This window comes from Abramis brama (assembly GCF_963993115.1).
Source record: "Abramis brama genome assembly, chromosome: 14".
NCBI classification, from domain to species: Eukaryota; Metazoa; Chordata; class Actinopteri; order Cypriniformes; family Leuciscidae; genus Abramis; species Abramis brama.
This window is the reverse complement of record NC_139976.1, coordinates 10,530,597-10,556,403: the sequence shown is the minus strand read 5'-3', so window position 1 is coordinate 10,556,403 and position 25,807 is coordinate 10,530,597. Positions and strand designations below refer to the sequence as shown.

At 39.5% G+C, this 25,807-nt stretch overlaps 1 protein-coding gene across 4 annotated transcripts in view; it reads left to right on the top strand.

Annotated features, from left to right (window-relative positions):
• Positions 1–25,807, top strand: part of rbfox3a (RNA binding fox-1 homolog 3a) — a gene marked incomplete at its 3' end in the record, with an annotated part of 340,149 nt that overhangs the window by 106,016 nt on the left and 208,326 nt on the right. The window lies entirely within an intron of this gene.

Genomic DNA, 25,807 nt, shown 5'->3' with positions numbered 1-25,807 from the left:
AGCTGCTGTTCCCCAGTTTCTGTGGAGCTAATTGTGCAGAAACGCAGTGGGAAGGAGCTCTAGCATTAAGCCCTGCCTTCTGACAGAAGGGGAGGAGGTGGATGCAGGAGAATTTGTTACCAGAGAAGGAAACACCGCGCTGTGTTTAATAGAAAAACAGACGAAGAGGATAGTGACTGAGAATTCCCGAATGAGAGCGAAAACAGTCCAGTGAGGATGATCGCTCGCGCATCTCAACCGTGCTGTGTGGTACACTCTTATTACATCTCTTGGGTGAGCGTGCAAAAACGCTCAGAGTCACTCATCACCGAGTCTGTAGATGAATGCTAAATGCTGTTTTGGAGGAAATTCACCTCCACAGGGTTAATATTACAACTAAAATGAAAAACAAAACCTTGAACTTTGAGGGATGGTTTAGTCTCAGGATAATCTACGCAAGTGCACCTCTCATCTTAGTGTAGCTGAGCTTACTTTTATGGTGTGCATTTACCCACAGGCTTCAAAACTAACCAGATTATTGATATATGGCAGCCATATCACCCTGTAGCCCAAGACTGGTCGCCCACTGAAGCTAAGCAGAGTTGAGCCTGGTCAGTACCTGGATGGGAGATCTTCTGGGAAAACCAGGTTGCTGCTGGAGGAGGTGTTAATGAGATCAGCAGGGGGCGCTCACCCTGTGGTCTGTGTGGGTCCTAACACCCCAGTAAAGTGATGGGGACACTATACTGTCAAAGAGCACCGTCCTTCGGATGAGAAGTTAAACCGAGGTCCTCTCTGTGGTCATTAAAAATCTCAGGATGTCCTTCGGAAAAAGAGTAGGGGTTAAACCCTGGCATCCTGGCCAATTTTACCCATTGGCTTCTGTCCATCATGGCCTCCTAATCATCCCCATATAAACTGATGTGGCTTCATCACTGTCTCCTCTGCACCAATAAGCTGGTGTGTGGTGGGTGTTCTGGTGCAATATGGCTTCCGTCGCATCATCCAGGTGATGCTGCACATTAGTGGTGGTTGAGGAGATTCCCCCTTCCATATGTAAAGCGCTTTGAGTACGCAGAAAAGTGCTATGTAAATGTAACAAATTAATATCATTACTATATATTATATATTATATACATACTACATTTGTGGTCACCATACTGATTTAATATTGTGGTGGACTCACACAATATTCTGTATGTACTGGTTTTCCTTCCACCTCTATTAGCAATATAGAAACACAGGGTGTCAGGGCCATAGCTGAGGACTGTGGAGACTTCATCACCTCAAACAGATGCTTGTAATTACATCAGACAATATCTGGATGATGAAATAGCTGGTTTGACCTCGGCCGTGTGGAGTGTTTGCATAGAGTGTGTTTGTTGTCACTCCGTGTTTGTGTGTGGGTGGAACTGTGTGTTTGTTCCCCTGTGTGTGTTTGGGCACAGCCAACTGCTGTGTAGCAGGCAGCATAGGGTGACATCAGGTCTCACAGGGTTGAGCAGAGAGCTGGAAGAGAAGACATTGCCTAGCGGAGAGTCCCAGCCCCAGCAGATCCAGGCTGTTCTCGCAGTGAGCTCTGACATATGGCCAGATTCAGCCCCCACAACACTGGCACACAAAGCAGCTCCTCACAGACCCCGCTTTGAAATATTTATGTTGTGGTGAGTGCAAAAAAACAGCTTGTGATTTCATATAGTCCCTTATGGCGTACTGCTCAGTGGAGGAAAGCGCTCTTGAAATAGGGCCAATCTCGAATCTTCTACCTTCTAATAACCCTGTCCAATCCTGTTCACAGGAACGGCGTGAATCCCTCGAGCTTGAGCCCTGCAAGGAAGCCGAGAGGATTCAGCCGTACCACGTGAAGACTTGAGGAGGAAGACTTTTGGAGAAGGCAATTAAAAGTCCATCTACAGAACAATATTAACTAAGACAGCTAGAATCGAGGTGTCCCATCCTTAACGGATTTTCCACTTGTCCTGCTGCTCCTGGGCAGTCAGAGATAATTTCCCAAAAGGTTGCCTTAATGGTATGGCTGAGATGTACAGGGTTTGTGACAATTTAAAGTAGTCTTGCACTTTCTTCCGCAATGCTTGCTCTTTGGGGGGGGAGTGTTGCTGTTTGTTTTCAGATGGTGACATTATTATCTGTTCAGTTGAATAGTTTCTTTATTGGCCAGGCCAAAGCTAATTACCGTGAACACAGATTTCCAAATGAAAAGGGTACCATCCTGACCCATATGTCGAAGGCCCGTATCTTCATGTGTACTTTTTTATTATTATTGTTCTTGCTATCCCACCCCTAACGATGCTCCTCTCTAACTACCTCTCCACTACTGCTGGCTAGATCCTGTTGCAATGGAAATGTTGGAGCATTTATCTCTGCTTTTGTAATGTCCAACTGTTTGTGCCCGGCATCCCAGAAGGCCCCTGTGCAAATGGTCCTTGTGGTTCGATGATATACTTTCTTAGTTAAACAATCAAGCGGGGCTCAATGGTTTATCCATTAAGATGTAAAATGGCCTGAAAGATGCTTCTCACTGTTTAGGGAGAATATTTGCAGGAGGGTCCAAATCAATGGGCTTTTACAGCCCTCTGAGGCCATTGTCCAAGTGAAATTGGAAATCTTTTGGCGGGTATTGGATGTCCAAGGGAGAGAGACTGCGAGATACACAGCAGATAGTAAACCGCATGGAAGCAGAACAAATGAATCACTCTTGTGAGGAATGCGAGTCTACCAAACCCTGTTTGCTTCAGGCTATTATCAAGTGACACAGTCAATGATTGTGCGGCCATCATTTTCCTTAACTGTATCCCAAATAAATGCCAGCCTGGAGCTTGCCATCTGATCGTTATCGGGCTCCAGTGGGACAGGAGCCCAGTCTTGGGCTCTCTCGGATCGTTGCCTGTGCCAGGGGCTGCGGCCATGCCAACTTTTCAGTGAAGGCCCTATCACCGGGGGTAACTCGCTGCTGAGTGACTTCCAAGGTCATTCCAGAACGCGCCTGCCATGGCGCACCCTTCCAACTCCTCTCCATCGGTCCTCGCCCTCCACGGAACACACAAACACGATTTCCACTTCCAAAGGTGAGATAAAGAAGAGCATTTAAATATCTAAGAGTGCTTGCAAAGTCAGCAGTTCAGATATCCAAGTAAAGTCAAGTCGGAGGAATTTTGTACTCCCCCCCCCCCTAAAGAATCGTTTAGGGCCAGCTGAGGTTCCAGTTCCCAGACCCCTACTTTGGTTTAAATGCTGATCATCCTAAAAGTTTATTTTAAGAAAAGGCCTCTCTCATCTTCTGGTTCTTCTACCAAACCAATTAGTTTATTTTTGTCTTCATTAGAAATAATTGAGGAAAAATGATAATAATTATTGCTGCTGTTTGCCATTTATTTTGAAAGATTTTTTTTTTCTAATATTTTTATAAAACTAAATAAAAATATATATTATTATCAATAAACCAAACTATCAATGACTTCCATAACAATAACCATGACAGATTGTTTTATAAAAATAATGTTTGGAAAAACTGAAAAAAGAATGAATATGAATAGCTATTTGTAGCCCCAAATTCATACTTTTTTTTTGTATAAAAGTATTTATTTATTTTTAATAACGTCTTAATTTAAATATTTCGTAACTCTCTATTTAGAGTCCACTTTAGAAATTATACTAACGATAAGTAACTTTGCAACTAACTCTCAACTAACTTTCATTAGAGTATTAGTAGACTGTCTGCTTAATATCTGCTAACACTTTATTTTGATGCTCCCTCAACAGACATTCTGACTAGAGGTAACTTTGCAACTACATGTCAAAATATTTTACTAACCCGAACCCTAAGGGCCCCATCACAATAAGAACGATAACTATAAAGATAACGATAAAGATATAGTTCTAAAAATAAAACATAAAACGATAAATGATGAAAACATTAGATATTTAGATGACATGAATTTGTAAAGTTACTTCGTTTTTGAAGTGTGGCTTAAAAGCATTAAAGCATTTTGAAGAAAAGAAAAGGGAAGCATATTCTGTGCTAAATTTCTCACTGTCTGTTGAATAATGACAGCGTTGAATGCTGTCATGACTTCAGCCTCTGTTGGTGGAACTTCAAAGAGTCAGGTCTAACTTTACAGCTCAGGGATCGGAGGCATACACTGCTGATATATATACAGAAATGAGGATATGGATATACGTGGCTTTGAAATGATAACTAGCCAGGCCTCGTGTTCCAACTCTCTTTGGCCTGTCAGGGTCAGGTGAGACTGGGTAAATAATGTTAGAAGGAGCTAAACATTAGAGGAAACTGGAAGAGAGGAAAACATTAGACACCTTAGATGGAGAGTTTTAATTTCCGGTTATTTGCATGTATCTGATGGATTCTGACATTGTTTATGGTGCACAGGAAACCACTGGGCTGTGTCTTTCATTTAAATCATTAGGTCTTCTCAATTGGAGCACTTTTGAAAATGTATTCAATTTATTGTTTGTACCCTTGATGATGATCAATAGAGGGTGATTTTACAGAAAGGAGGTGTTCTTATTGTGTTTTATTAAAATGTAATGGAGAGGAGGAAGTCAAACCACAGAGCAATTATCTCTTAAACTAAAACAAACAAATCATTTTATTGCTTTTATTGTTTGCTCAGACATGCATGCTTTCAAATGCACAGGTTTTATTCCTCGTAATTTAATAATGCAATCAATGATAGAAAGAAAATGTTTAAAGTTTAACTGGTTATCTACATTCTAGTGCATCTGGTTTCATTATAACAGTTAACTATAATTCTAGTATTTTACCCCAGTTGTCATACTTGATTTCTCACTTTTAGCTTTTAATTATAATGCTATATGGTACACAAACCCTGATCAGGGACCAGATCAGTGTTTAAACTGTAAATATATGGTTGTACATATGGTGTGCACTGATATATGGTCTCTGCTTGTATTTATTGATGCATTTGTGTGTAAAGAACTGCTTACAGGAACAGGATATAAGAGTGATGAAAGGTAGCTTATGTTACACAGATCCTAAGATAAGCCGTCTCCTTTACAGGAGAAGAGAGGATTCACTTAAGATTCACTTAAACCTTTGATTCACACCCATTGAGATGACTGAATTGAAATGACATCTATCCTCAGATCTTTAATGCAGTGGCTCCAATATCTGTTTTTTAAGCTCTAAAACCATTGCTAAAATGACTGCAGAACATGCAACAAATGCAACTAAGAAAATATTAAAAGAAATGCACAGTGTTTCCTGTGTGGTAAATCACTGCAATGCAAATCTACGGACGGCTACAAAGACACCCTAGGGAATGCCGGTACCTATAATGAGCAGTGCGGCTCTGGTAACAGTGCCACTTTATACCATGTTTTTTGACCGTACTATCATTTGTTTTTCGGACCAATAATGTCTGTCTGCACAAAATTACACTGCGAGCAAATAAATCATGGGGTGTTCTCCTGTTTGCTTTGACCCACAGGCAGGATAGTGGTTTTGAAGCTATACAATATTAATTCATCAGGTATTAACTTCCAGACATTGGCACATTCATTGAGTCGTTTTCATGGGGAGGAAAAAACACGATGCACCACAACACATCGTGTTAGGGAATGGACAATAGAGAGGGTGGGGGACTACACAAACTTGGTCACAAACAAGCAAATGCTTTGGCTCACTGTATAGCAGCCACTAAAAGCCATGCGCATCCTCACACATTAACACGTACACATGCACTATTTATATAGTGGTGGAGTTAATGTGCTCATTTATTACATTAGATAGTAAAATTGGACCATAAAACAACAAAAGTGCCTGCCTTTCCAAAGAACTTTGCTTCTGTTGCATTTCTGAACATCGAACTCTAAAAAAAAAAAAAAAAAAAAATCAACTTTTATGTGCATTGCTGCTGACATGCAATATGCCGAATAATGTATGGAGGAGCATAGAGGAATTAAAGAGACACGATACTTGCTGAGTGAGGGAGCCTTTCAAACACGATGCAGATTTCTCAAACCTGCCTAAGGCTTGATGTTTGTAGAATGCCTGACAATAAAAGGGCATTGAGAATTGAATTTGCAATGTCCTGAAAATGTCAAATAAATCCTGGAATGTCAACTGATTTTGAATTTGAACTGAGGGATCAGAATTCAGACTGCTGTTCAAATTTTAATTTAAGGAAGTATGCATAATGCATTTCATTTTTCAGTATGAAATGCCTATAGCATGTTTTCATACACAAAATAAATGTGGTAGATTATTTATTTTTAATAAATATATTATAACAAATTGTGGAATTTTTTGAAATTCCATGCCTAATTCGTAATTTATTTTAAGAAGAAAGCCCCCCGACTACGGCTTTTTTTTATTTCTTTTTTTTATTTTTATCTTTCACCAGTGGAGTTTGGGTTCCTTGCCACTGTCAACTTTTGGTTTGCTTAGTTTGGGACACTTAATATTCTGCAATATTATTGATTTGACTGCACTGACACTATTGAAGAACTGAACTGAGCTGGAACATGACGTCACTGAGCATGTTTACATGCACACCAGTATGCTGATAACTCACGCAAACCAATAACCCGGCAACGCAAGTAAACCGTGGGCGTAAGGGGCAAAATCGGTGTAAGGGGCAAAAATCTGTTTATGACCTTACTCCGAGAAAGGAAAATGGGTTATTAAGCATAGAGCTGCCTTATTGCTGAATTGAACTCATTCCCTAATTGATGAACTTTACACAGTTATTGAACCAAAATGAATCAATGGAATAATTTCAACTAAATAGTGACTGCTTGTCAATTTTTGTAATTGAATCATAATTTTCCTGTTATTAATGTAAAGCTGCTTTGAAACAATCTGCATTGTATAAATCTATATATAAATAAAGGTAAAAAAAATAAAGCAGGAAACAATCGGAAAACACATTGGAATTTGATTTAACATACCTTCTGTTTTTTTTTTTTTAGGGTTGAGTACAGTATATGGGATGAGAATGTTGTCACTTAATCCCTCGGCTTTGCACTTTCCTTTTCCGTCTTCCTTGCGGCGTGCGAATGATTTCATACATCGCTCAGTCACACATAAACCAGATCTTCGGCTCCCTTCCACAGCCTAGTTTTTCCAGGCTATCTCACACAAATCAATAGCTCATTAGTTTGAGGAGTGAAGTACTCCCTCCTGGCTACTCACCACCGAGCCGTCAGGAGTCAAAGGTTAGGGTGTAAATACTCGCATCCCCAAAACCATACATACAGCATTGATTGATATTTGCGATGATGAATTAGAATAGAACAGTTCCAGTGAGACTGACATTTAGTGACACATTTTGTGCTTTGAGATACAGCAGACACAGACTGTTGCACAGGGAAAGAGAAATTCGTGTCAGGTTATGCTAGAGTATGTCGGGTGCTGGAGGCTAGAGCACATAATTACCCAGTTCATTGTTGTTCTAAATCATTTTATCGCTTTATCAAGCTCATTGATGTCAACCTAGGCCCATTGGTGAGTAATGTTCACTCATTGGCTTGTAACTGTACTGAATCAAAGATGTCCTCTTTCTGGCTTTGTCCTACCCTGGTGAATCATGGGTCCTCATTGCATTGCTGAACCCCCATGCTAAATCATAATCCCCTGACCGTGTCTGTTCTCTGTGTGGCTTAACCCCATTGGTAAATCGTTGTCATTTGTCACCAGCTGACATGAACTGCCATGGATGATTACGACAGTGTCATGTCCATGATACAATTATATGGGCTTTATGACGGAGTGAGTCAAGTTTAGCGTTAGCCATTCGTTCCTCTGCCTTCCGACTGCACCGCGCATCAGTCTAGCCCTCCCTCCCTCCATCAATCAACATTACCCCTCCGCTGCCGACAGCTGTAGATGAGAGGCGTCTCAGAACCCCGAGGTGGGTTTAAGCACTTCATGAAACGCGTTGGAAAGACACACTATTCAAATTCCCCAGCTGCCAGCCAAAAAGAGCATTTATCCATGTTGCGCTCGGAATTGTTATGGCGATATAACATATGTGCGCCGAGATCGTAATGCTATAGTTTGTCTTTGATTCTCTAATAGATTTCATGTTCTGAAAGCTGTCACAAAAACAGGCAAACAACAACAAGCTTGTGTGTGTGTGTGTGTGTGTGTGTGTGTGTGTGTGTGTGTGTACATTTGTAAGTCTCTTTATGAGGGACATTTAGGGGTGCTATTGTTTTATCATGTTTTATTTTATTCATACACTCAAACAAATAAAATGCATTTGAAGCAAATTCTTTTTATGATATGATAGGATATATGGTATTACATTATATCATGCATTACTTAGCTACTATTTAAATACTGTTAACACACTGGATGTTTATATATATATATGTTTATATATATAGTGTTTTAACTAGTCATATAATGCATTTAATAAAACATTAGCTTAAAATTCAAAAGCATTGTATTTGTTTTAATGAATGTGTAAATAAATTTATGGAGAAAAAACTGTTGTATTTATTTGCAACAAATTTCTGACATTTCTTTTTACAATTTTTTCTTTTTTCTTTTCCAAAATGCTCTTTGCATCATTCACAAATCATGCTGGAGAACATGATCATCAGGTTTTACACAAACTTGTTCATACAGCTCAAGCTCTGTTGTCATTAAAGCAAAATGACATTCACCAAGACAAATTCATATTATTTTGTACTTCATCTACTCACTGTTATGCTTGTAATATACAAAAAGTCTGCATTTTTATTAGTGAGCTCAGACTTTTGGATCCCGAAAGCGCAAAAGTGAAGCGCCATGTGTGGAAAGGACGAGTGAGAGAGGAGCACGTCTACGACAGACAGCAAGGAAATCTATGATTGATACGCTTATAAAAAGAGCCTCGTAGAGTTGTATCAATGCTGCATTTTGTGATGTCTACATCAGGGACAATAGTGCTTTTAAAGTTGCCTTTTCAATATCTCAGACGATAGTTAGTCTTTGCTCGCAGTGATGTGGCAGCAGTGCAGTATAAGGTTTGCTGCTCTTTGCAAAAATAGAAATATAGGTGGCTCAAGGGAGGAGCCCAGAGGAAGCTTTATGTTTTATTTACAATGAGCAAGCAATACATTTCATAGGATGTATCGGGGGATGGGGGGCGAACGCGGGGGACGGAGAAGGGTGCGTTATCAGCCGAGCGAGCGAGCGCAGGGAGTGAGGTATCATTTGATATAAATAAAACAAGCAATTTGATGAGAATGAAGCAGAATGGGGAAACAGATAGTCTGGAGCCTCATGTGCCCTGACAGTGTTAACACCCCCGGCCAAGCGATGCGCGGACTGCAGAACTGAACATACATTTCTCCTCCCCTCTGGCATCAAGTTAGGAGAGTCAGCAAGCAGCCAATATCCCCACAAAAAGGTTGAAAAGAGCAGAGTGGTTGATTTACTTCCATTTAAGGTTATCCTTGTGTTGCATTTTCATATAATGCTGCTTTCTGCCTTTTCCTACGATTACAGGGACTCATTTATTAAAGAGATAGAGAGCTGGGAAGTCATGTAAAGAGTTGTACTCAATGCTCCTTTTGTTTATGTCCCAATGCCGTATTTCCATCTATTTGTCTCTGAGGAAAGTGAAATATTCTACATCTCTAATGGGGAGAGAAAATGGCCTTTTCTAGCATGTATTTATTGTTTGTGAGTGTGTTTTCTCATTTTACCTCTTGCGTTTGTGTTGATTTGGCGCTCTCTGCTAAAGTTATTCCACACTGGCGTGATACTTTTGAAACTTGCAGGAGTATTTCCTGGTTTGCTGCCAGTTCTGTGCGTCAAGTCTTGGACTGTGTCTTGAATTGCCCCCTATATCCTCATTCCACTAATATAGTTCACTAGAGGGAGTGAATTCGGACACTGAGTGCTCCGGAAGAGCTGCCGCTTTTGCATAGTTTGTGCTTTCTGTTTAACAATCTTTTGAAACTTAGCAAACTGGCAACTCCAGTAGTAAGATGAAAAGATTTATCTTGAACTCTGGCATGGAAACTATACGTATAAACCTTTATTAAACAATTTAAAAATCAATTGAAAGGGAATTGATACCTGCATAATATTACGCTGTACCCACATTGGACCAGCGGTTTGGAAAGTGGATGGATGGATGATTCAGCTGTCGGCACCTTCTTCTGGTCAGATGTGGGAAGTCGTGACTCTCACAGTGCATTATGGGTATTCTCTAGCCTTTGAGCGTATATCGGTTGTACACGTGTTATTGCGGTGCATTGTGGGATTGAATGAGTGCACTCAATAACGTCCACAATGGTTTTGAAAACCACTATTAGTGCCCTATTTAAGGGTATCGGGGTGATTTTTGGATACAGCCTCGATGGTGTGGTGATGGGTGGCATGGCACAAGGGCATTAGCAATGCAAACAAAAGTTCACACTACACGAATCAATTGTGCTGTTTTATCCATTTACTTTTACTTTTTCAATATTACTTTTTCTCAATTAACATTGCAACATACTTTTAAATGATTTTGTCACAAAATTTCATTGTGTTCAATACACTTGTAAAATGGAAGTTTACTTTTATATTTATGTTGGGACTACATGAATCATTTTTGTTCCATTGCTGGTTGGTGGATTTCCCAGCATGCTTTTGCATGGAACTGGATTGGGGAGTAAATGTTGAAATTAATTGTTATATTGTGCTATATATATTTGGTATTTGTGAGTTTCTGTCACGGTTTTGATTTTTGGAGGTTAAAAATGTGAAGTGTGGGGCTTTTACTTGCCTTTTGTCTGTCCCATACATTATATAAAGTAAAAAATACAAAAAACATCTATCATGCTAATGTGCTCTATTGCAAGCTAGTGGTTAACCCGAAAGAGATTCATTGAGATATTTGGCACATCATTCTTTTAACTCAATTTTAATGGATCAGTGTGTTATATTGATATGTTTGCATTCTTTGAAATAAGCTGGATATAAAAAGGACTCTGTAATTGCACTCATACTTGTCTAAATTAGATTAAAGTATGCACATTTTAAACTAAATGAAAGTGTAATATAATTTGCATGAATTAAATTAAAACTGAACGTAAATGAATTGCATTGTGGTTAGTTTAAAGATTAACAGATGTTTCTGTTAACAGTTTTAAGGTGTGCATTTGTGGAAATTACTTCTTCTTTTTTTTGTTAGGCTACTGTGTATTTCACTGTATTAAAATTATTGCATTTTACCTCCGGGACCAACATAAAGTAAAAGGAGCGACTTACTATACACCACATGGTCTGAAGCTGATTTCTGGATGCATATTTCATTAGTCACCTGAAATACTTTTAGTGTGACTGAATCTGTGAAATGTAGCTTCCCTCAAAATTGAAACCAAATAAAAAAGACAATTACCTTTTGAATACTGTAGCATCGGCCGATCTGTTTCGACACCTGGGATGTTTGAGGTGTCATAAGGTGACCATCACCATCCAAATATGAATCTGACGAGGGGCATGAAAGGCGAGCTGGGACCGGGCTTGTCTCCTTCAAACTAGACAGACTATTTTTGGGTATGAGGAGACAGTTTCCAGATAAGCTGGAGCTCTTTTGATTGACAGGTGTAATTAAGGCACAGGCACTGATGTGATGTATTTCATTTAGCACGCTTGCCATTGCTGGCGAACCCACCCGCTCTTCAAATCACCGGCGCGTACCTCACCTGTCCTGCATCAATACCATGGCCACTCATGCCTGCTGCCATGATGGACGCTGTCACCTGCGCAGAGCCGATTGGACACTGGTTATCCTGCACTGCAGCTATCAGGCCACCCTTTGCCTTTCAGCTTAGCAAAAACGTCCCTCTGTCTCCCTCTCCTATAGCTCCATATCAACAGAGCGTGGAGAACGGAGGGGACAAATGGATCAGAAAGAGGATGAAAGCGGCTTTATTGATTTATCTGAAAGGCTCACTCAAACAAGAAGACCTCTGCTGACTTCAGCACTTCCTGCCGTTGAGACCAAAGAGAAAAGAGTTAACATCCCCTGAAACCGACCCAAACGGCGCCTCCTTCCGACCGCTTTGAGTTCGTTCCGTCTAGTGATGGTCTGATGTTTTCCCAAGGCCTCAAATTTTAAAATGCGTACTGGAATCTTAAGTAGGGAAGGTTATTGATGTTTCGTACATTTCTGTGCTTTTACTCTTCCATAAAGAACATCGCTTTCTTTGGGATTTGTTGATTTTCCACATTTGTTTTATTTATTTAATATCTTTCATTATTCTGGTCACCCAAAACTGAGAATTCTGAATCATTTACCATCATGTTGTTATAAATCTGTATAACTTTCTTTCTTCTGTGGAACAAAAGAAGATTTTTTTTGTAATACAATGAAAGTCAAAGGAGACTTATGTTGTTTTGACACCCACATTCTTGAAAATAGCATATGTGTTTCACAGAAGGAAATATCTTACAGGTTTGAAACGATATAAATGATTAGTTAATTGTGTTTTTTGGGTGATCAATCCCTTCATTTTTCAGTAGTATTACAGTAGCTCAATTGCTTTCGAAACCTTTCTAGTGAATTGCTTTCATCCTATATCTCATACGTTGGAATTGAATCTAGCAAATCAGTTCATTCGGATAGTTCTTGCAAATGAACAGATTAAAAATGAATCACTGACATGGTATTTCAGGCATTTTTATAGAAAATATTTTGTTTATCTCTGTCTTTGACTAGAGCAAATGTATCTGTTTTGGGCATGCCAATGAACCGGTTCATTAGGATGGTTCTTGTAAATGAACAGATAAAAAAAGAAAGATTCATTGATTCAAGACTCTACATGGCATTTTTCATGGCAAGTGTTTATAGTGGAATATTCAGTTTATCACTATTTAATGTAAATTCAATAATTTACTCATTTCTTTGAAGTACATTTTTTTATTATTATTATTTAATTGATGTTGTCACCCTAATTGGGATTGTTCATTCCAAAACCTTTTTTTTTTTTTTTTTTTTACTTTTTTAAAAGAGTAAAGTGTTGTTCAAATTGTCACTTGACAAGATACAGTTTCCAAGCTTCCACACACTGCAAGCTATTTCTGTGTTTGCTCGGTAGAATAAGCTCTGGCATCAAATGAAGAATGCAACTCAAAGCGCTTAGATTTCCCTTAGCAAAGCATTTAAAAAGTAAGTAAGCGTCACCCACTAAAGTGAGGAAACAATCAAGGTTTTTAATGGGTCAAAAGTGTATGGATTCAAATTTTGACTATTGTGGAAATGTATAGATTTTTCAGTGTTCTTTTAATTGTGAAATTAATTACTCTGCATTGTAGCCGGTCCCCGAGTGAGTTTGTAATGCATGTGTTAAGCTTATAACTGTGACAGATTTGCACCAAATGCCTGAAATTAGACTTGTGCTTTGAGAGGCAGCTCACATTAGATTGTTATTTGGCGGTTGAGCAAAACCAATTACTAGAGGAAAAGAATCATTAATTATTTAGCTTAAACCACACATTCAGTTCTGTAAACAAATTACCCCTAAAATATTGTAAGCGTGCCAACAACATTTTCAAATGACAGAAAGTTAGAAAATTCAAATTCAACAAAAGCTTCTATTATACAAACCCCTTTAAGACAGCCTTAGATTTAATTCAAGGTTAAATCTGTTTGGTTCAGAACTGAACTGAAATGTTTCTTTTGATGCCTTTGAGAAAATCAGCAGCGAGCGATCACGGAAACACTGTTTTTGCTCATTCGACACCGGATGTTTCCATCTCAAGGGAAACCGATGACTTGTTTGACTCGTTTTGCTTGTGTTGGTTTAATCGCAGACTCTTTCAGAAGCAGATCTGTAGACTTGCAGACAGCATTAATAAGAGCATGTCTTTTTCAAGATCATCTGAGTACTTCTCCCACCAAATCTCAGTTCCCTATAAGCTGGTGTCCTAATTTTCACCCCATCGAGCAGATCAACAAAGACCTCTGATAAAAATCCAGCAAACTCTGCTGTAAGTTTAAACTCTCAGTCACCTCTAAAATGCCAAGTCACTAGGTTACCCAGTCGACCTTGGGTTGAATGTTTGCGTCGGTTGCATGTGCGCACAGCATTCTCGCTCCTCTGCATCATGGAGGCGATTGTGTTTTGCCGGACGTGTTTTGAACGGTGGTCGGCAGCTGGACCGGGACACTAAAACTAATTGAACGGTGCACCGCAGAGATGTCAGAGCACAAAAGCCTCATGAGCCATTTGGACGGCGCTGCTATTTAAGAATCAATAGCGCGACAGTGATCCGAAATGCGAATGCATTTTCCGTCTATTGTCTTTCCGCCATTGTCAGCAAAATGAGCCTTTTCATGCGCACCAATCATCTTGCAGCCATGACATGCTCTCCGTCCTACCGCCACACTTTTGCTGCCGCATTTGGATCCTAAGGTAAAAGTGGAGAAAGTGAGCGAGCTGGTGCTACAGCTTGAGAAGCTGAACAACTGTCCGCAGGCTATTGACTGACACCTGCTGTTGGCATGTAAATTTGTTTAATATTAGATGCCTTGTCCGGTTTTACTGCTGATTCTCAGCTGGGCCTGATGAGAGACTCTCTACTGAGGCCACTATGTTACAGTAATGGACAGCCTTTTAGCTCTCTCACCATAATCATAAATTTATCGCCTCTGAGTGCAGATGGTCCATAACCATGCATCACCATCAGACCCTCGCCGGACCGAACTCGGGAAGGGTCTTTTATCCTTCCTCTCTCTCTCTCTCTCTTGCCCTCTTTCGCTGGCTCTACACATCTCTCTCACTCTCCATTCTCCACAGTGCTTTTGCTTTCTGCAAACTAAACAGATATGCTGGACTGCTGAAATTCATTTCCACTCCCAGCACTCGTGCAATTTAGCTCCAATGAAAATGAAAGCCGGGTGATGGATGGAGCCCCTGTAAAACAGGATTATGTAATCGGCAACTTGCTCCAGCCACCTTGCCCACAAAAAGCTTCAGCCGGGCAAGAACGCTGAAATGAACGGAGGTTGCGAAAGGCCTGACCCCTTCTGTGTGTGTATGTGTTTTCTTGGCCGAAGGGCTGGCATTTTTCACTTCCGACTCTCTCTTCATCAGTACCCACTCAATCACCGCGGGGCAGCTGCCGGACTCCTACAGCAACCCTGTCAGGCGCGCAGAAACCGTAGATCTGCAAGGGCCTGCTGAGATTTCTGGGGGAAAAAAGTGATATCCTGTGTGTATGTATGTATATGATTTCTGAAAGATTATGTGACACTGAAGACTGGAGGAATGGCTGCTGAAAATTCTACTTTGCCACCACAGGAATAAATTGCATTTCAAATATTTTAAAATTGTAATACTATTTCACATTATTAACGTTTTATCATTTAACGTATTTAAATGCAGTAATAAGCTGCGTGCAAAAAAAAAAAAAAAAGGTTGGGGTCAGTAAGATATTTTTAATTTTTCACTGTTTTTAGGTAGCCTGGCTAACGTCAGACCTCTTTCTCATTGAGACGTGGTCTGGGAACCACATGTTCATTTTCTCGTATTTGAGGCGTGGTTTACGAATGCCCAGAGCCGTTTATTGGGCGATACGAATGTCTATCAAATGCGCCTGCACGTAGCTCATAGCCAATCGTTTCAATTATACCAGATGACGTATGTAGAGCGACAGAAATTCGACGAGGAAGACGACGAAATAAACTTGCTTTCTAAACTACTTAGAACACTATCTAAGGCTGCAGCGAAACGTAACTTCGCGTCTGATGCCATGTTGGATCCATAGATATAAACAAACTGCTTTGGTGTGTCGCATAGACGTCGTCATCGTCTTGCTGCTCCCTCCCCGTTCTGTGATTGGTTCCCTTTTTGAGGGGAAAATCTGGTCCATGGTGTCCAGGCTGCCTAGCAGCGTGAATAAAATCGCGCTGCGCGCAAGGCAGCATGGGGAAACCCAGGCTAGTTTTTAGGCCATTTCAAGTTTAATTTTGATGTGACAAAGCAGTGATATGTAAGTGGGTGAGTTGTTTACTCACGTTTTAATTAGTCTTCCCGGTAACGGCATCATTCAGGCCGATTTGCAAACATGCACAAAAACAAGAGGCTTTTTTATTGCAAGAACCAATCATATCCAATCATAACATATCATAGCGCGATGGAGGCATTGCCTCCTCTCACGTGACTTTCCTCCATTCATGCTCAATTACCCCCCACCAAACCAAACCCACGGCACGCTTTAGGGGGTCTGTTAAAAGCCAATGGGCTCAGGGGAGGCAAGAGAGACCCTGACTCCCGCTGTTACTTTAGAAATAAAAAATTACACATAAAGAATTATGTCTTCAAGAATATATATAAATCGAATTTGAAAAAATTTGGTTTGTGCGTTTAATATTTTTCTCCTGCTCTTCCTCAAAAGAATGTCCGTGATATCCCATAATGCTCTATCACCTCACTAACAAGCATGTATCACCAGAGCTGCTACTCCACGACTGATTCTATACATCTTCATTTTGAGCTTTTTTTTATTTATTTTTTAACACATACTAATCACTAGCAAGGGAGTTTTTATCCCAGCGTGCTTCTTGCCTGATAAAGAGGCTAGACCTGAACTTGATGCCCATTGTTTAATTACCTGGGACATTTTAATGGCTCGTCAGAAAATGGTGAAATATGACTAGAGGCTAACTGATCCAAAAATACCCATAAATCCCCGACCAGGGAGCTGCTGTGAGGGTCTACAGGGGGTAATCTATAACTCTGACAGGTTGGATAAAGGAAGAACAATTAAAATAATGAGAGGGCTGATTAATCTTTACATTAAATATTTAAAGCTCATGGGGGGGGGGGGGGGGGTCATCCTACACATGAGCAGTGATAAATGTCTGATATATGACTGTGTGTGTATGTGAGAGGGGATCATGTTTAGCACAGCTCCATCTGCACTGTTAGCAAACTGTTGAATTTTGCACACCTGTAAGACACTCAACTTCATTGTGTAAATCGGTGTATCCAACTTAAAATACACACATAAAGCGTGCAGACGATGTGTTATTTTGTGTCTGAGTGGATGTTTAAGGGGCGATACCGAGGTGCGAACCCTCTGGCAGCTGTGGCGAGTTAGAGGGGCTCAGGCCTGTCATCTGCAACAGCAAACACTGATTCTAAATAGACTGAGAACAGAAACGCTTTAATAAAGCCGAGGCTGAACACCCACCTCTCAGACAACACCACCCGTCTCTCACTAACCCGTGAAATCGAGTTCACCTCTGAGGATGGATGCGCGCCTCTTGCATCTTTCTCGTTCATCCGACACACACACATTACGTGCTGAATTACATACTCAGTTCTCACGGGAACTCCCCTTTCATTTGTCTAGTCAGAAGCTCACAAATATGTGACAGGCACCTCTAGCTTATTTAGTTTTACTTCATTCATCTTTTATTTACCCTCACGCAGGCTTCCTTTGCTGGAATTATCTACTGTACAAATGGTGTGCTATGTACAGTACTGTACATTGTGTTGTATGATTACACCACACCTTTCTCATATAGAAACGGCTGTTATAGCTGCCATAACATCACCTTTTACATTATGTGGTCCCCACGTTTTGCTTGGTACAAATCAGTCAGGTCAACAAAGGTTGCAAAGACTGTGCTGGTGAGTTCACCACATCAAACATTCAGCTTCATTGCACACAAACATGAACCAAGCCATTTCAGTTCCAGTTATTTGTTGCACATTTAACACCAGTATGAATTAACTCACAATGGCACAAACATCTAAAATTTCAGCATGCTGGACCAATTCAGACCGAACTCTATGACATTATAGTTTGCGTAAGGACATCATTCAGCGAGGTGCTGATATCAGATTCTGAAAAGATATGAATTTTTAAATTTTATTTTCAAAAACGGAAAAGGCTTGTTTCAGGTCATCTTGATAGTTGCAGGGTTAGTTAAATCTCAAACCATAAAAAAAAAGAAAAAAAAAAGATTTTCTGAAGACATGACAGTAATCGGTTTATTTTATTCTATTGACTGCCATAGTTTTTAACAGTAAGAAATCTCATTTAAAAAGAAAAAGAGATAAAAAAATATTTTCCCACATGCCTTTATACATTAAAATGAATGCCTTTATCATTTAGAAAGGGTACTGAGTATTGAAAATGAAGAAGGCCTGGTGTTTTGGGGTTTCTAAGGCAAAGCACACAAAGAATATACAGATGAGTTTAGGGCTTTATACTGCAGCTCATTAAAATCAGTCTAGCTGGAATGAAGAGCTTTTGGTGGCATCAACATTTAGGAATGACACTTTTCCACTAATGACACTGAAGTCAACAAGTCAAGTTCAGACACAATGTTCAGGAAGACAACAAACGTTTGCAAAGGCACTATAATTACGGCCGTTCCGTAATATAATGATATACTGTGGGATTCCAATGAAAACAGGATGACAGTCTTACTACCTCAAACGATGACTCGATTTCCACTTTAACAACTCACTAAATCCACACAGCTTCGGAATAATTATCATAAAACCCGGTTTTCATCTGCCTCTATAAAGCAAGCACAGGTTGTTTTCCTAATTCTGAAGAAAGACGTCGATGGTAAACCAACAGCGTTTCATGATCGGAGGCGCATCCCGCCTGACGTCTCGCTCTCCTTGCTTAAAATGATAAATTTAACAACATGCTTTACACCCTTGTTACTTTTTATTGTATATTTATGTTTTAGTAAATCAACTCAAACTGAAAATAAACCAAGCTGTTGTTGGTAATTATTCACTTGTTGTTGATTTTGTTTTGGTCCTTTATTTTCACCCTTTTACTGCGGGTCGTATTTCATTTAAATTTCCATCTCTCCCCCTACTTTCTGTCAATGGGGTGCTTTGCCTGTTTTAATATTCAATGCCCCTCATGTTCAATTTGCATCAGACATCCTAGTATTCCATTTCCCAGAATCCTCTCTGTCCAACATAAATTGGGTGCATGTTGCAGTGGAATGACAACACTGGGATCTTAATGGAGATGTCGATTAGCTGTATATTCAATCTTTTTACCCAACAAATGCAATATTAAAATTGAGCGAACCCACAGCGACGCCACGGTTATGAAGGAGTGTGGTGACGCATCGTAGAAAATCCCGTTTCATGTTCACTTTAGGAAGGTCATATGAATACTTTGGCTTGCCGGAATGAAGAAGATTTCAATCCCATCGGCTAGTCAGTTAAGTCTACATGTTTCATATCACCCGTTTCTCTTCTTCCGAGGCCTCTTAGTCATTCGCCGCATGTGTCCACAATCTGCTGGGTTGGCTAAAGGCAGATTCCTCGGAGTGGCCTGGCATTTGGGAATCCTCATTAACATTTGCAACATGTGGTTCAGTAGGGCTGCTGGTGAGAGTGCAGTCCGCTCCGTGCTCTTAAATATCTCAGCCACTCTGCAGGGATAAAGCTGGTATTTACTACTTACCTAAAGCTGTATGAGATGAAGAACATCAGGGATAGTCGCTCAAATTTCAATCACACTAGCCCCTTTCACACAGCAATTCTGGTAAATTACCATAAAATTACCTGACTTTCCTGGTACGACTTTTCCATTAAACAGTATGCAATATTAGCTAGAGAGCAGCAGAACTGATGAATGGAAAAGAAGGAACAGGTAGATGTTTAACTAGCTTTCGCATGCATACAAAAAAACAATTCAAAGCAGCAGAGCTTATCGTTAACTGTTTCGACAGACTTGTATGATTGCCTCAAAGCAAACTTCTTACATCAGGGCATTCTGACTTACGTGTTTGTACAGGTATTGTGCTGAATTTCGACTACCTGCCAAATTATTACCCCCATCGTTGAAGGTGCTCCTGATTGCTTAATCCTAACCCCACCCTCTAATCCTAAACCCACCCCACACCTTGTCCTAAACCTACCTATACTGGGGATTTAGGGGGGTAATAATCTGGCAGAGGTCAGAATTCGGCACAACACTGGCAATCTTCATTCTTTGTTCACACACAGCTTCATACCGGCAATTTACTGGTAATGTTACAACTTTACATACCGGGAAATGGCCAAAACTGATTTAATGATATTTTTGAAAATGTCTGTTTACACATGATATCTTAATGGTAATTTAAAGGGGCTAGTGTTGGTCAAAGGAAAAATATATTAACATGTTTTTTAAAGCCTGACTTATGAAATAATAGTCAAAAAAAGGTTTTTGAAATGGAACAGTTTATTAAACCTTTAGAATATATATACCTAAGAAATTTGCCTTATAACCTTAACCTTATGTCAATCCAATCCTGCATGACTTTCCTTCTTCTGCGGAGCACAAAAGGAAACATTTTGAATAGTGTGCTGATTGCTCTTTTTCATGCAGTCACAATGATTTAGAGCTTTTAAGCTCCAAAATGACTAAAAAGCACCATACAAAATATCATAAAAATGTTTTATACGACTCATGCACTATATTCCAGGCTTTTATTTACTAAAAATCTTCACATCAGACTTCGTTGGTATGTTCATGAGAAAAATAATGATGTCTGATTTGCGAAAGAATCATTTTGAATCCGTTGATCCAGCCCACAGAACTGCTCTGAATGTTTCTGACTCAGTGAGGTTGAAAGTTCACTTGAGATGAAGATTGTAACTGAATAACGACTTAAATTTCTTCCTTTTTCTCACCTAATGCTATTGCAAAATGCATGACTCATATGGACTGTTTTTATGATGCTTTTGTAAGCTTGCAGTATAAGCCAGTACAGTTTTCTTTTTGTGTTTCACAGAAGAAATAGTCATTCAGGTTTGGAGTAAATGATGACAGGTTTTTCATTTTAAGATGAACGAATCCTTCAACAAAAGCCCAAATAGCAACAAACAGTCAGCCTGACAGCAATCTCAAGCACATGCAAAAGGAAACATACATGGCACATAAATTCCGAGCCCAGCGATATGAGGTGAAACTCCATACGGAACAGGAACATTAGCTCTCGCAGCTTTCATATATTGACCCAGTATGAAAATCAAATTACAGCAGGCTGTTCAAGGCTTAATATTTATGTCCAGACTTTCTATTCGGGCTCCCTGTAGGAAGAGTTGATGAGCTCCAGCTTGTCTGTAATTGAGAAGTGTTTCCAGGTCAGTGTGTGTGCCACTGTGCTCTGGTGTGTGTGAAAGGGGATATTTACTCTGTGAATGGGGGATGAATGGAGTTACAACTCTATTTACCAAAGCCTGTAAAAGCTGCTCAACTAATCTGCTCCACAAAGCCAAGTAGAATCCAAAAGGATTCAGGCACAGCATTACAAAGTTAAATCGTTCTTTTATGCCGTGCCACTGCCCTGGCCATTTTTCACTCTTTCTCTCCCCTTTACAACCTGTTCTCATCCTACAGTATGCTGAAACGATGTAGAAGCATATCCCACCACCCAAGCAGTGTTATTCTTCGCATTTATCCTTCACTACTTCTTTAATGCACAATGAACAGTTTCTGACATGGAGTTGCCTCATAATGGAACATAAATCTCTTTCGGCCAAAGGACTTTTATTTCTCTGTTTTGTGTTGTATTTCATGTTATTTAAATTATTTATTTTCACAGTCTGCTATGTAGATTCATTCTCTGCCAAAACAGCATTTTTCCTCTTATTTGCCTTTTTATTAGGTTTTGTTCCATTGACGTCATTTGCAGTTTCTAGCATTCTAACCAAGGAAATCTATAATATCTGGAGAAATCTATCCATTAGCATTCCCATTCATCTTAATGCCACTTGCTGTGCAGGCACATGAAAACCTGGAAGCAAACAATTTGAAATCTGCCATCTTTGCTCATGAACCATGCTAACAAGCAAACCTTGACCCCTTTGTTTTTCCAATAGTATGTGGTCACTGGAACACATGTAATCCATTTAGTGTTAGGCAGAATCTAAAGTCTGAAATGTTTTTGGGGTTTTTTGTGCTATTGGTTTCTATGTTTTGTGTATTCTATAATGCAACGGTTAGTTCTGGTCATTGGATTTGAGCTCTGCATTAGTGGCACATTTTCAATGACAGACATCCCACTCTACTACATTATATTATATTATATTCATTCACATAAGCCGCCTAACACGGGTTTGTTCATTCTATGGTATTCGTGCACTGAAAATGAAAGTGATGTAGTTGAGTTGTGACGGAATAAGATGCTCTCCTCAAAATCCGAATGCAAGTGGTCAGTGGAGACGCATTTGCAATCTGTGATAATGCAAGGTGTAATGGTAATGCATCTCGACTGACCTCTTGTGATCAGTTCACGGAAAACACATCTTAATACCATGGTATTACTATACCTGCAGGTGGAAATAGGTTTTCTCGCTCGCTTGATTTCTGGGATATTGTATATAATTTGCGGGTGTCAGGGAGCCGCTATCAATATGCAGGAGACTCCCAGAACTTCCAGGAAAGGTGCGATGTCTGGTGACACCAGTAGGTGGCGACAAGTGACTCTTTTCAACCGATATGTTCAAAATACTGGTTCATTCAATCGTGATAAATCATTGAATCATACATTCAACTGAGTCTTTAAAAATCACCCCCTATACCCCATTCACTATTCCCTACATTAGTCCACTAATAGTTCACTTGAAGGAGTGAACAAAAATGAGTGAGCAAATTCTTTTGAATTAGTTTGTGATTAATAATCATTTGAAACTTAGCAAACTGCATTATGGGTATTCTCTAGCTGTTGAGCGTACATCGCTTGTACACTCGTTATTGCGGTGCATTGTGAGATTGAATGAGTGCACTCGATAACGTCCACTATGGTTTCGGACACCACTACAAATGGATGTCCCCTCAAATAGTGCCCTATCTAAGGGTATGGGGGAAATAATGTTTGCAATATCACAATCGTACTTAAATGACAATATGTAACAAAATGTTGTCTTAAATACACAAATGTACATTACATGGCATTACACCTGTCAGACTCCTTGTTTTCATCTGCTTACATGCAGCAGAGCTTTCATAGTTGAGATATAACATTTTTTATTGCACTGTTCTCATCATACAGCAGCCGACAGTTTATTTATTGCCATGTACGAAACTAAATAGCTGGGCAAATAGACTTTAGTGAGATGCTATTTTCTTTTTGCTTGCGACATCAATGTAGTCCGAGTGATGGTTGTTTTATTGCTTTTTTCCATGGCAGTCTTCAGTTCTGTGTTATTTATGCCTTTTTACCGTCCAAATAATTAATCAGCTCAGACACAACAGGAAAAGAAACAGCTTTTAATTACTTATGATGAAATAACAAATTATGTTGGCCTTGTTCCCAAAAATACTGGAGCCAGTGCCTGGTAATTCATTACAGAGAGAGAGAGAGAGAGAGAGAGAGAGAGAGTGTGGGAGGGAGACAGGGGGCCGTGAGATATGAGCTCTGTTTTGGATTAAATCAATACACACGCTTTGTTCATGTGTGTGTGTCGGCGTCTGTGTTATTGCGTGAGATCCTTTGCGATCCATCAATACCTGCTCAAAAGATTGAGTGTCAGGCCACAATGGACATTGATGCACTTACTTACATATCAACACTAATGCTTTAGACACCGGTTGTACTTGTAAATGAGCTAAATTTATCATCCTTCATCCTTAATTTTAATTACTTATATCAGTCCCGCTTCAAACACAATTTTTTGAGTCAATTTGTTGAACTTGAAGTAAAGGAAAGAGGAAAACCTAGTAGACTGCCTACACAGGCATCTGTCTTCTAAGGTAGTATCCTAACCTTCACTGAACCTCATAAGAGAATGATTTGGTAGCTCTGCTCCCTCACACAATTGACTAATAGAATTTGATGTTGGTATGTTGCTAAGCTATTAGCATAATAGCTTAATAGAGTGCAACAGCTGGGTTCTGGAAATAAATATTCCATTATTTTTCTCAATAGGAAATCGTTTTTGTATGATAACTTAGAAACTTTAAAGACCGACATACTCTGAGCTATATACAGTATATGATCTTCATCAACACCAATCAATAGTTTTATATTTGTCCATTGCTTTAAATTGGACTGTCATGTGCAAAGCTTCATGTGATTTATAGTTCTTTACCTCACTTAAGACATTAAGTAGGATACATCATTTTGTACTTTAGTCTTTTTTCTTCTTCTTTTTATTCATCAAAGTGTGTAATATTGTGATTCACCTTGTGGCTAGTTGGTTCAACCGTTAAACAAAGTGGATGGATAGTTGTACTATATAAGCCGTTTATTGTCTTTCACTTCTGGAATTTATTTTCCCCTATTGAGTTTGTTGCGTTACATATTGGGATTGTCTTTTCTACAAAGTAGGCCTGTCCAATGTTGTCTTAGTATTTTGATCCAAAGAGGTATCATGTTTCCTATACATTTTGAAACAGCTTCGACCTTAAATTGCTGCCTCCGTTGGCAGCTTTCTATTTTTTGGAATGTAGCATTTGTGTACATACACGTTGAGTTGGTGGATGGACTCAAATATGCTCAGGGTTTTGTTGACATGCAGAGACCTCTGTTTTTCATTGCCACCCCGTGAGCCTGTTTTCAGGCAAGCCAAGCGAAATTCCTCAGAAATGAATTCTCACCGAGTTGGTAGTGGCCTGGATTTCCCAGAAGACTTCCTGCATCTCCGGGTTTCAGTTCTACTCTTGACCACAGAGGGGAACACTCGGAATGAAATTAGACACTTCCCCGCAGAGAACTACAGCCTCTCTCAGATAGACAGACACAGAGAGAGAATGGACTTTAGGAGAAGGGAAAAAAGAAGGTTAATGTTTTTTTTTAAAGGAATTGTTTATCCAAAAATGAAATCAAACCTTATGCCTTTCCAAACCTGTATAACTTTCTTTCTCCTGTGCAAAAGGAGGAACTCTAAGCATTGTTTTCTTTTGCTTGCGATTACAATAAATACAATCCTCCAAAAACAATACAAAAAGCACCATACAATTGGCCATATACTTTTCTCTGCTAGTCTTCCGAAATCATACAATAGCTTTTCTGTGAGAAAGAGAACTATAGCTATTCTTGGCATATTCGTCAGATAAGTAGAGATTCATTCATCCATCTGGATTGTGAATGAATCATTCTTTTGAGTCAGATCTTTTCAAATGAATCATTTGGTTCACAAAAAAAAAAAAACTGATTGATTCTTTCACAAATCAGTTTTCAAGATCAGTTCAATGACAACAAATTTTAAAATTAAGTGATTTACGACAAATTTGTTTCTCACACTTGTGGCTTCAGAAGACTCTGTTTTTATTCTTGTCCAGTTTATTCTTTTGAGTTCCACTGAAGTCATACAAAACTTTACTCTTGGGTGAACTTTCCCCTTAAAAAAAAAGAAAGTGTGATGGGAAACAGAGTCAAGCAGAGGTACCAGAAAAAAAATTTGCAGACTTGTGAGTTGATAAAGAATGATGTGCAAGAAGGACAGAAATACATTCAATTCCAGCATGGCAGAGTGCTGTTTTTCAATAAACACATTAGCTCTATATTTCAGATTAATGCTAACAATTAAATGACACATAGGAACAACACTTTTATCAAGCCCCGTGGATATGGACGGGCACTATGCATATTTGATCTGAATAGCCTGCAATAGAGACCATTATGGCGATGTAATTACGGTAATGCTCTAACAGGGTCTTTTGTTCCGATTGCTGCATTCACTCTCATGGGGTCCAGTGTTTGTTGGGTTGTATATATTTCTGTCCAAAGAAAAGTTGCAGCATTATCATCTTTCCCTGTTTCTTTCTTCTTCTTCTTCTTCTTCTTCTTCTTCTTCTTCTTCTTCTTCTTCTTCTTCTTCTTCTTCTTCTTCTTCTTCCTCCCTCACACACTCTGGGTGA